Below are 11,061 nucleotides of genomic sequence, written 5' to 3'. Positions count from 1 at the left end.
AACAACAAACCCTCCTACACGGAGTACTGGTGTGGCACTGCAGGATAAGCACTGGACCACAAGGTCAACATGAACCGCAGGGTAGCAGGTCAAAGCCACCAGCCGCTCCTCTAAAATCCTTTACAGAGTCGCTATGAGTTGGAACCTATTTGATGACACACACAACAGCAACCTCATTAATTGCCAAATTACACCATAACGTAACTGCCAAATCACATCATTACATAACTACCAAACCAGGGAGAATCATGGCACAACCAAGTTGACATATAGTCTTAAAAATCACCTCTAGCTTATGGAACTGTCGGTTCAGTGCTGGACTGTGAACCACAAGGTCAGCAGTTCAAACCCCCAGGTGCTCCTTGTAAACCATATATAGGATCACTGAGTCAGAACATATTCTATACAATGACAGCAACAGCAACAAACATTAAGGCCTTCTCACATGTTGGCATTTTTATTACCAGACGTAAGTAGTTGGTACACAAAATATTCAGAAAGCAGAAATTTTACTATTGTCATAATTGCTGTATGTCAAACAATAAGACGGTCTATAAATTAATACAGATTATACTTCCTGTTCAACTACTCTGTTTTAGATGTAATTGTTAAAAAGGTTGATTCTGCATTTATTTGCATTTCTTTTCTCTCATTTTTTCTTTCATTCCCTAAAGTATAAAATTTTTAAAATGAAAATCTGATTCTGACACTTGTCTGATTAACTTCCATTTGTATTAGTTTTGTGTTAATACTGCAAGACTAATTCCTCAAACTCAATGACTTAAAATAGTACCTATTTATAATCTCACTGTTACACAAGCCAGTAGTTTAAGTGGCCTGCGCTAACTGTTTGCTTAGGGTCTTATCAGGCGAAATCAAGGAAAAAGAAATCTGCAAAAAATAAAATTAATAAAACACTTCCAAATTTATTCTTTGTTTTGGGTGAGTTAACTTTTATTTTTAATTAATTTTGTTATAGATTGAAATTCTCATTTCTTTAATCAATGTCATTTGGTGGGCCAAAAGATACTCTTAGTATCCAGAAATCTCCTAGATTCCTTTAAATGTGCTGCCTCTATCTGCAAAGCTAGAAATGGTGCATGAAGTTCTTCTCATGTTTCAAATCTCTTTGGTTCTGAGATTAGTTAAAGACTTTTTCTGCCATAAAAATGATATGATTAGGGTCACGATTTTGCCAAATAAAGTTGCTTAATCCTAGGAATGATACCATATTCATAGATTTTACCCACATGTAGAGGGGGCTCCAGGTGTGGCACTGTGGGATAACCACAAGGACGGTTTGAACTGCAAGGTCAGTGGTTCAAATTTACAAGTCACTCCTTGGAAACTCTATATAACTTTGCTAAGAGCTGAACTCAACTCAATGACACTTAATAACAACAAGAGGGAATCACAGGTAGTCTGAGTGAGGGTAACTAGGGATCATCCTTAGAATTCTGTTTAACACAATATTGCTTTCACAATAGACTAAACACTTCACTATGGTTTTTGTGACCTATTCATCTCTCCTGCCTAATCTGATGTTATATTCCATATTTTTTGTGTGTATATCAACCACACATACCAGATTTCTCAGGGCTTCTGCTGGATTTCTGTCTCTTAAATACAAATTCTATTGGGTAGCTTTTTCTAGTATCTTTGAAATCTCAAATCAGTCCCACACCACCCGGAAACAGTATTGTGTCAAAGATTTGGAGGACATGCAGAATAAGTGTAAATAGAAAATGACCTAGAATAATATATTCTAAAATATGACAGGTTTTCTCTATGGTGATCTAATTGATGATTTTAAATGGGGGCTATAAATTTCTGTATGTTTGATATTCCTTGTAAACATAAATTATCTTTGTAGTCTTGTAAATGTTGATATCTTACAGTTTATAATAAAAATCCAACATAGATGAAATGTTCAAACATATTGCAAATACTAACAAATGAACAATAATTAGATATGACATAACTTTGTTACTACTATTTCTATAACTCAGGTACCAGCAAGTTCAATTATAAGCATATTGAGATAATGAATGCTAATGTTTCCAAGCCATTCATATGCTAGACATTCTGAAGTTTTTTTGTGCTCTCTAAACTTAACTACAAGAGCTCTGATAGCATAGTGGTTACAAATCAGGCTGCGAACCTCAAGGTCAGCAGTTCAAAACTACCAGCTGCTCTGTGGGAGAAAGATGAGGCTTTCCTCTCCCATAAAGATTTACAGCCTCAGAAACCCTGTTCAGGGTCGCTATAGGTTGGAACTGACTCGACGGCACTTAACAACAACAACAAACTTAACTACAAATAATGTAATTAGTATTACATTTTTACTTATTTATTACAACAAGCCTATTCATTTAATTCAAACTATCTTAAAAATCTTTCATAATCATTAAATCAGTATTCTTGGCATTTCACTGAGATGTATGTCATCATTTTATGTAACCATGTGGAATTTCTTCCTAAAGTTATTAAAAATATTGATTGACAAGTACAATTTAATAATTAAATACAGTGATGTCATATTAGATTCAGAAAATAATCTCGCCTTTTTAAAAACAATCCATCTTACGTTACTGAATGCTGTAAAGAAAGGAAACATTTTCTATATGGGATCATATAATAGTTCTTAAATATATACCTTCAAGGATAAGAGAAAAAGATGAAGTTACAGGAGGAAAGCTACAATTTTAGATTCTCATTTCTCTGTCAGTCTTATTATAGATGCATAACATAAAACTGCAAAATCAGCATAATTTATTTCAATTGCTTGATTTAATGAGAAAGCACTAATTATAAAGAAATAAAGAAAAAGAAATCTTAAGTACCTGTAAAATTTGATGGATTCCTGACATAATCTGGCATATGCTTATTTTTTTAGAATCAGAATGAAGTATGAAAATGTTTGAATTTTTAGGAAGTATAAATTTTGACTATTTTATATTTTACTGCTCTATAACATGTCCACACATGCACACACACATACACACCAGAATAATTTTCTTTATAATCTTTTTGTTGTTGTTAAGTGCTATCTAGTTAGTTCAGACTCTTGGTGGTCTTGTATAGGGTTTCTTAGGAGTAACTAGTGAATTTGAACTGCAGACCTAGTTGTTGGCAGTCTAGTATCCTACAGCATGACATCCGGATTCTTAATAGTCCTTAACTTGATTCCAATTAAGCAAACATTTATCAAGTGAAGTGTCTTCAATGTGCTAAGTATTGGGTTAGTGACTCAAGATATTAGTGACAGTGATTCCAATCGCAGACTGTTTACAGATTGTATAGGGTACTGAGGGGTGGCTGGTGAGTGCTCAGTGAGGCACCATAGGATTAGCACTGGATCTCAAGGTCAGTTTCAACTATAAGGTTGTTAGTTCAAACTCAAAAAATCTATACAATGTCACTATGGGTCAGAACTTACTCAAAGGCAGACAACAATACCAACAAGCGTATTAGGTAGATTTTCTTCCTGTTCTACAGGTAAATACATAGTATAAGGTAACTCAACTATTAAGAGGCCATGATTTCCAGACTCAAATACTTCTAGAGATACAAGATTTGGTGTTCACCTCTTTTCTGTTGATTCTTTTGTACTTTCATGTATCTGATAGGTTAAACTCAAAAATTACCTTTGAAGCCTAAAATGTGTCCTGCTCTTTTAGTGTTTGTAAATACTTTGTACAGTAATCATTTTGATCTGTGTGTCTAAGCATTTGCTTTTATCCACTATTTTGTTCATTTATTCATTCATCTTAATTTTTGTAGTTATTTGCATGGGGCGGTTTTCATGACAAGATGATAGAAATTATGTTACTAAAGGCATTATGAGCTGCTGAACTCAGAAGTTTCCATGAAGAGAGTGGAAAGGTAAAATAAAATATGTGTAAATCAGATGTCATTTGGCATCACCCTAATCTCTAAAATCTTAATCAAGATAAAATACGTAGAAACTTGATAGGGAACAATTGTTCTTTCTGGTGGTGGTTATGGGTTTGTTTGTTTGTTGTTGTTTTTTAAATATGAAACATCATAGCTCATTTTGAGAAAAAAATTATTCCCATTTCTTACCAGCATTTTTTCTCGTGTCAGTATGAGATGACAGTCTAGTTTTAACTGTGATCATATGAGTGGATTCAAAGAGTTTGTGGGAAATGGAATGATTTCCAACAAATTTTTGAAGCTCTCTCATTTAGATGTAGCCAATCAGAACATTTCATTTTGTACATATTGGTCAAGGGACAATTGGTAAGTGTGCAATTCTGTTAAGACCAAGGATATTCAATCAAACATCTCTGGAGCTGTGTGGGGAAAAGAAATTATGTTCCTGCTTACTTATTGTTGCTAAGTGACATTGAGTCGGTTCTGTCCAATAGTAACTCAGTATGGGTTTCTGAGGGGTGGCTGGTGAGCTTGAACCACCGAACTTGTGAATCAAACTGACTTTGCAGTCCATCACTTTAATCCACAGTGCCACACCAGGACTCTCAGTCCTGCTTGCCTAGAACATGAAAAATAAAACACAGGAGATTCTTCAAGCACCTTGACACCTGCAGAATGGAGCAAGTTTTGAAGAAAAATAAGGAAACAAATGATGTTTTTTACACATTTCACTTGACTTTAGCCATGTAAAGGTTAGAATTGCATATCATTTTTAAAATTCTAAGTCCGTTTCCTTGTTTGTTCCTTTTATCTATATTTTTCTGTATGGTAATCTAATACTTCATAAAACCATTCACATAAGTTTTTTGTAGTGGATTCTTAATGAACTGCTGGGCAATGATTGACAAGGAATATATGTACCACCATGTTATTGTTATTAAGTGCTATCTAGTTGGTTCTGGTCCCAAGGGACAGTAGTGAGGTTGGCCCAGGATCAGGTATTGTTTCGTTCTGCTGTGTATAAGGTACTGGTTTGATGGCACCTAACAACAACAACAACAACAAGTCAAGTTCTGATTATCAAGCCATCGAGGCTAGGTCAAATAGGTTGTTGTTGTTGTTGTTAAGTGCCATCGAGTCGGGTCCGACCCATAGCGACCCTGTACAGGGTTTCCGAGGGTGTAAATCTTTACGGGAGTAGAAAGCCTCATCTTTCTCCCGCAGAGCGGCTGGTAGTTTCGAACCGCTGACCTTAAGGTTCGCAGCCCGATTCGTAACCACTACGCTACCAGAGCTCCTTAGGTCAAATAGGTACTATCTGTAAATTTGAGTGTTCTTTGTCTCCTTCCTTTTGATGTGTGTTTAACAATATATGAGGGTGAGTCACAAATTATCTACATTCTAATTGCAGAATTTGTTTTAACCAACTTTTAGAAAAGATAATTGCACCATTTTGACTTAATCTTTTTTGTTTTTCAATATACTTTGTCCATCTGTCAACAAGCTTTTGTATTATTTTATTAATTTTTTTTTTTTAGATTGAGTTGTGAGCAATGGATGCACCACTGTCTTCACTTCTTCATCAGAGGTGAAACTTTGTTCTCTAAGGGATCCTTTCAGGAGACCAAACAGATGAAAGCCGATGGAACAAGATCAGGACTATAGGGAGAATGCTTTAATACACAAAACAAAGCTTTTGCAGTGTCAACAGTGTGGTCAGAGCTGTGTGGACATGCATTGTCATGCAGGACCACAATACCCATGGATAGCAGTCCTCTGAATTTAATCTTGAGTTTAGGCTTTAGCTCTTCAGTGAGCATCTCACTGTAATGGGAACTGTTAATTACTGAACCTTTTTCTAGGATTTTGTTGAAAATCCTAGAAAACAGTAAGCATCCATTTTCCAGCTGATGGTTAACTTTTGGATTTTTTTCTTGGTTGCCTATCAAGATGTTTCCATTGGATCCTCTGCCATTTACTCTTAGTCTCATAGTGATAAATCCATTATCTCATAACCAGTAACAATATTTTAAAGAAATTTTTACTTCCTTCCAGTATTGGTCCAAATTTTGTTCACAGATGTCCAAATGTTTGTTTATGCGTTGTTTCAGCTTCCATGAGTTGTTTCAACACTCATTTGTACAAACTTTTTGAAACCCAAGTCTGTCTTAGATTATTTCATAAGTAGAACTATGGCTGATTTACAAATGATTTGCCACATAATCCACTACCACTCTTCTGTTAAACAGAATCATTTCACATGCTTACTCAATGTTGTTATCAGCCATGAATGTGTTGAGATGATTTAATATAACCAGAATGTGGACAGTTTTTTATTCCCCTTTGTACATATCACTTTCTTAAAAGCTGGCAATCCTTGGGAGTATAGCATGAGACATGAGATCAATAGCTGTTTTAAAGCAAAGAGGACTTAAAATACTTACTGATGAAGATCAAAGCCCACAGCTTTAGGTATGGCTTGCACCTTGATGGAAAGAAAACACAAACCCTCACCACTAGACCAATAAGTAGCATCCAGAAAAATAGAGAAACTTAAAGTTGTTAAAGACTTCAATTTGCTTGGATCAGCCATCACCACTCATGGAAGCAGCAGTCAAGAAATAAAACCAAGTATTGCGTTCAGCAAATCTGATTCACAAGACCTCTTTAAAACATTCAAGAGATTTCAGTTTGAGGACTAAAGTACCCCTGATCCAAGCCATGGTATTTTCAATAATTTATATGCAAGTGAAATTTGAATAATAAATAAAGACGACTTTAGAAGATTTGATACATTTGAGTTATGGTGTTGTAGGAGAATATTAAAAGTACCATGGCTGTCAAAAGAACAGAACAACAAAAACTTGGATGGAAGAAGTACAACCAGAATGTTCCTTAGGAGCGATAATGGCCAGACTTTGTTTCTCTTACATTGGACATATTATCAGGAGGGACCATTCCCGGGCGAAGGACATAGTATTTAGTAAATGGAGCGTAAGTGAAAAAAAGAAGTTCCCCATTGAGATGGATAGCACAGTGGCAGCAGCAGTGGGCTCAATCATAGTAACAATGGTGAAGTTGACTCAGGACTGGGCAGTGCTTCATTCCATTGTGCGTAAGAGATCGCTATGATTGGGTATCAACTTGGCACCTAACGATGACAACAACAACAACAACAATTAGTTCCTCAGTTCTTATTGGCCTCTTCTCACGAACATTTTATTTGTATTTGTTTTCCCTAAATCTTATAGCTATTATGTAAAATTTGTTTTAAGCCTTTGACACTTAATGCCTTTCTGGTAACTAAAGACTTAAGGTAGTTTGGCAATATAACACTAATTCATATCTTGACATGAACTTTCTAATAATAAATGGTCACTTAATGTGCCTAAGGTTATAATCCTCACTTTAGGACTTTGTGGAGGATGGTTGTCAGATAAAGATAGTTAGATCTAGAAATGAATTACAGTCCTGTCTCTGGACTTTGAGTAGTCTGTTATTATAAACAGACTGATTATCTAGCTTCCTTTGGAATGTTCTGAGAGCTCAAAGTAGACGTTTCTGGTGACTTGTGACTGCAAAGAGGAGTTTGTGGTATCAAGGTAACTTGAGTCTGAATAACAGGATGTGGATATAATTGGCAGTTTTTTCAAGCTTCTGTACAAAAATTCTTGGTTTCTGTAGTGTTGTGGTGTTTCTTTTAGAAGTAAAGATAGCTAATGTGTGTGAAATATCAATTCTTTCAGATTTATTTTTGCAAATTGCTTCCAAGTCATCCTAGACTAGGTCAGGGTGACTACCAAAGCATCTACCACCTAGAATTTTGTTTTTATCTTTCACTATACTCTTCTTTCTCAATTTTAGAAGTTTGTATTTCTCTCCTGTGAAACTTTCTAATTCTTTCCTATCAAAGCCTCATTTTGATACAACATCCTAGGGCCTCAAATATTATTAACTCAATAGATAATGATCAATTATTGTTAACTGTATGATAAGCACTAAACTGCTAATGGCAAGGCTGGTGACTCAAACACCACCAGCCACTCCTCAGAATCCTTCTATAAGGTGGCTATAAGGGTTGTAACTGATTTCATTATATGTAACAGCAGCAACAACAGTGGATTTGGGGTAGTTTGTTGCTCTGTCATTTGAAAAAATAAAAATTAGAAGTTATTTTCATAACAACTTACATTTAAATAAGCTCAAAGATGTGATTTATCTTAAGTCAAAGCAATATAGTTTTAATTATGAAATATGGGGTATTGACAGGTCATGTAGAAGCATATTTTTTGTTGGAAGGTTCTTTTTTTCTGAGGCTAATAACTCAAAAACCATGTCAACCATAGAATATGGAGTAGAGAAGGCTGGACACTAATCTATAAGTACACCAAGATAGTGTTAATATCTGCTTTCATGAGATTAGCTCTGTGAAGTCCCAACACTTATCATCACATCACTGGACTCATCTAAAATACGACAGAGATCTGTGGTTTCTGCACATTTGCTTTTATCAGGGTCCTGGTGTGACGCTGTGGGTTAATGCACTGGACTGCAAAGTTGTTTGAACCACATGGTCGACAGTTCAAGCTCACCAGTTGCTACTTGGAAACCCTATACAAGGTTGCTATGGGTCAGAACTGACTGAAAGGCACTTAACAACAACAACAACAACAACAGTGCATTCTCAAAAGAGTATCTGCATTTTAATGGTATTAATATAACTTCCCAGGAGTCCTGGTATGACCAGGTAGGATAAGCACAACTGACAACCACAAGGTCAGTGGATAAAATTTACCACCTATTCCTTGGAAACCCTATACAGGGTGACTATGAGTTGGAACCAACTTGACGGCACTTAACAACAACACAACGTTCACTTCCCAAGGAGTCTGTGGGTGGTATAAATGGATAATCACTGGATTGAAAGGTGTTTCAATCTCACTCATAAATGCTTCAGAACTTAAACCTAAAGATCTGCTTCTGAAAAGTCATGGCTTTGCAAATGGCGTAAGGCATAGTTCTGTGTTGCACACGTGAGTAAATCATGAATTGGAATCCACTTGATAGCAACTAGAAATAACAATGATGGCCTCCTAATCTCCTTTAAGTGATTTAAGTTCTAAATAGACCAACTTGTCATCAAAAGGTATTGGATAAAAAAGTAACTTTGAACCTTCATTGGATCAAAAACCTTATAGGAGGATTCTTAGGGTTATAGTTTATCACAGTTCCAATATGATGCTATAGGATAAGCACTGACTGCTAACCTTGAGATCAGCTGTTCAAACCTATCAGATGCTCTTTGAAAACCATATACAGGATTGTTATGAGTAGGAACTGACTCAATGGCACTTAACAAGAACAAAATGTTCAACAGATGTTCATTGTGTTTATAATACTTGTCGTATATGTCGGGTAGTATTCTATGACTTCAGAATATAAAGTAAGAAATATAAATGTCAACTACTTTGACATAAACATTTAGAAGAAGTCAGACAATAAAGAAACACAAAATATATATAATTATTATGAACCACCATTTATCTGTCAGTTTGTTTTACTGGGGTGTTATAAGCTATGCCACTGGTAAATAAAAAACCAGTAGAATCACCCATGTTGGACAGCTTTCAGCAGAGCATTTAGACTAAGACAGAATAGGCAGAGGGAGATACAGACCACTTTTGTAGGGTTAGCCACTGAAAACCTTATAAACAGCCGTGGAACATTATCTATATAATGCCAGGAGATTAGTCCATGAAGATTAGAAGGTAGTGAAATATGACTGAGGAGGAACTGCCTGCTCAAAGAAGAGTTACTTTAATGAAGTGGATGGAGCAATGCTTTGGGGACCTTCATGGCGTACAACTCAAAAATGAGGAGAAGTAACTGCTAACATGATATAGTGCCAGCAGCAATGGGTTCACACAATAATGGGAGGATGGTACAGGACCAGGCAGTGTTTAATTCTGTTGTGCATGGGATCACATGATTTGGAACCAACTCCATGACACTTAACAACAATGTTAGAATAATACTAGAATAAAAATAAAATTATTTACTCTTTATTTACTTAGGAGCAATGGTATTTAGAGTGGTTAAGTGTTCAACTGCCAACCAAAATATTGATGGTTTGAACCCATCAACTGCTCTTCAGGAGAACGATATGATAGTCTAGTAGCATAAAAGTGTAGTCTTTTGAAACTCTATGCAAAAGTTCTAGTAGGTCCTGTGGGGGCATAACTGTAAGTCAGAATTGATTAGACAGCAGTAATTTTTTGAATGTTATTCAAAACTGATTTTGAGTGTTTATTACCATATGGAAAGGATAAGAGTAAGTTCTTGACATTTTTTGTATTTTGTCTAGTATACATCCTAGAATGAGTTCTGGTAGCGTAGTAGTTACAAGTCAGGCTACTGATCTCATGGTTAGCAGTTCAATACTACCAGTGGCTCTGTGGGAGAAACATGAGACTTTCTTCTCCCTAAAGATTTACAGCCTCAGAAACCCTATACAGGGTCGCTATGAGTCAGAACCAACTTGACGGCATATCACCACCACTATCTATCCAAGAACAGAGTAGGAAATCCATTGATATCTCAGGAAATAAATTTCTTTGTGGTTGCAAGACATTTTTTTTTTTAAATTTATTTTTCTTTGTTGATTAAGGGATTTGTTCTTTGAATACATATTAAGCACCATCTATTTATTTTTTGTTGTTTTTAAATGCCATGGAGTCAGTTTTGAGTCATAGCAATATTTAAAGTGTTTACAAGGAGTGGCTGGTGAGTTTGAACCACTGACCTTATGGTTAGCATTCCAGTGCATATCCCACAGTGACATACCAAGATTTTATCTATTCATTTAATAAACATTAATTAATATTCAAGTAAAAAGAAATAGTCATCTGTTCTGCTGAAAGACATAATTAAGACAAGATAATTTAAAATGTCCATTGGACATGGCAATATAGGTTGGTAATTTTTACAAGAACAAATGTAGGAATGCTGTGGAAACAGTAACCACATTGGATAGCAATGCCTTGGGTAGCATAGATACATCATTATAAACTCATGATATTGATAAGAATGCAGAGTGGAATAAAAGGAAACACTTATGAAGATGTAGATACAGTACAATTTTCCTACATTTATGCTGAAAATAGA

This window comes from Chrysochloris asiatica, unplaced genomic scaffold, assembly GCF_000296735.1.
Source record: "Chrysochloris asiatica unplaced genomic scaffold, ChrAsi1.0 scaffold00070, whole genome shotgun sequence".
In the NCBI taxonomy this organism is placed as follows: domain Eukaryota; kingdom Metazoa; phylum Chordata; class Mammalia; order Afrosoricida; family Chrysochloridae; genus Chrysochloris; species Chrysochloris asiatica.
Note: the sequence above shows the minus strand (reverse complement) of the source record.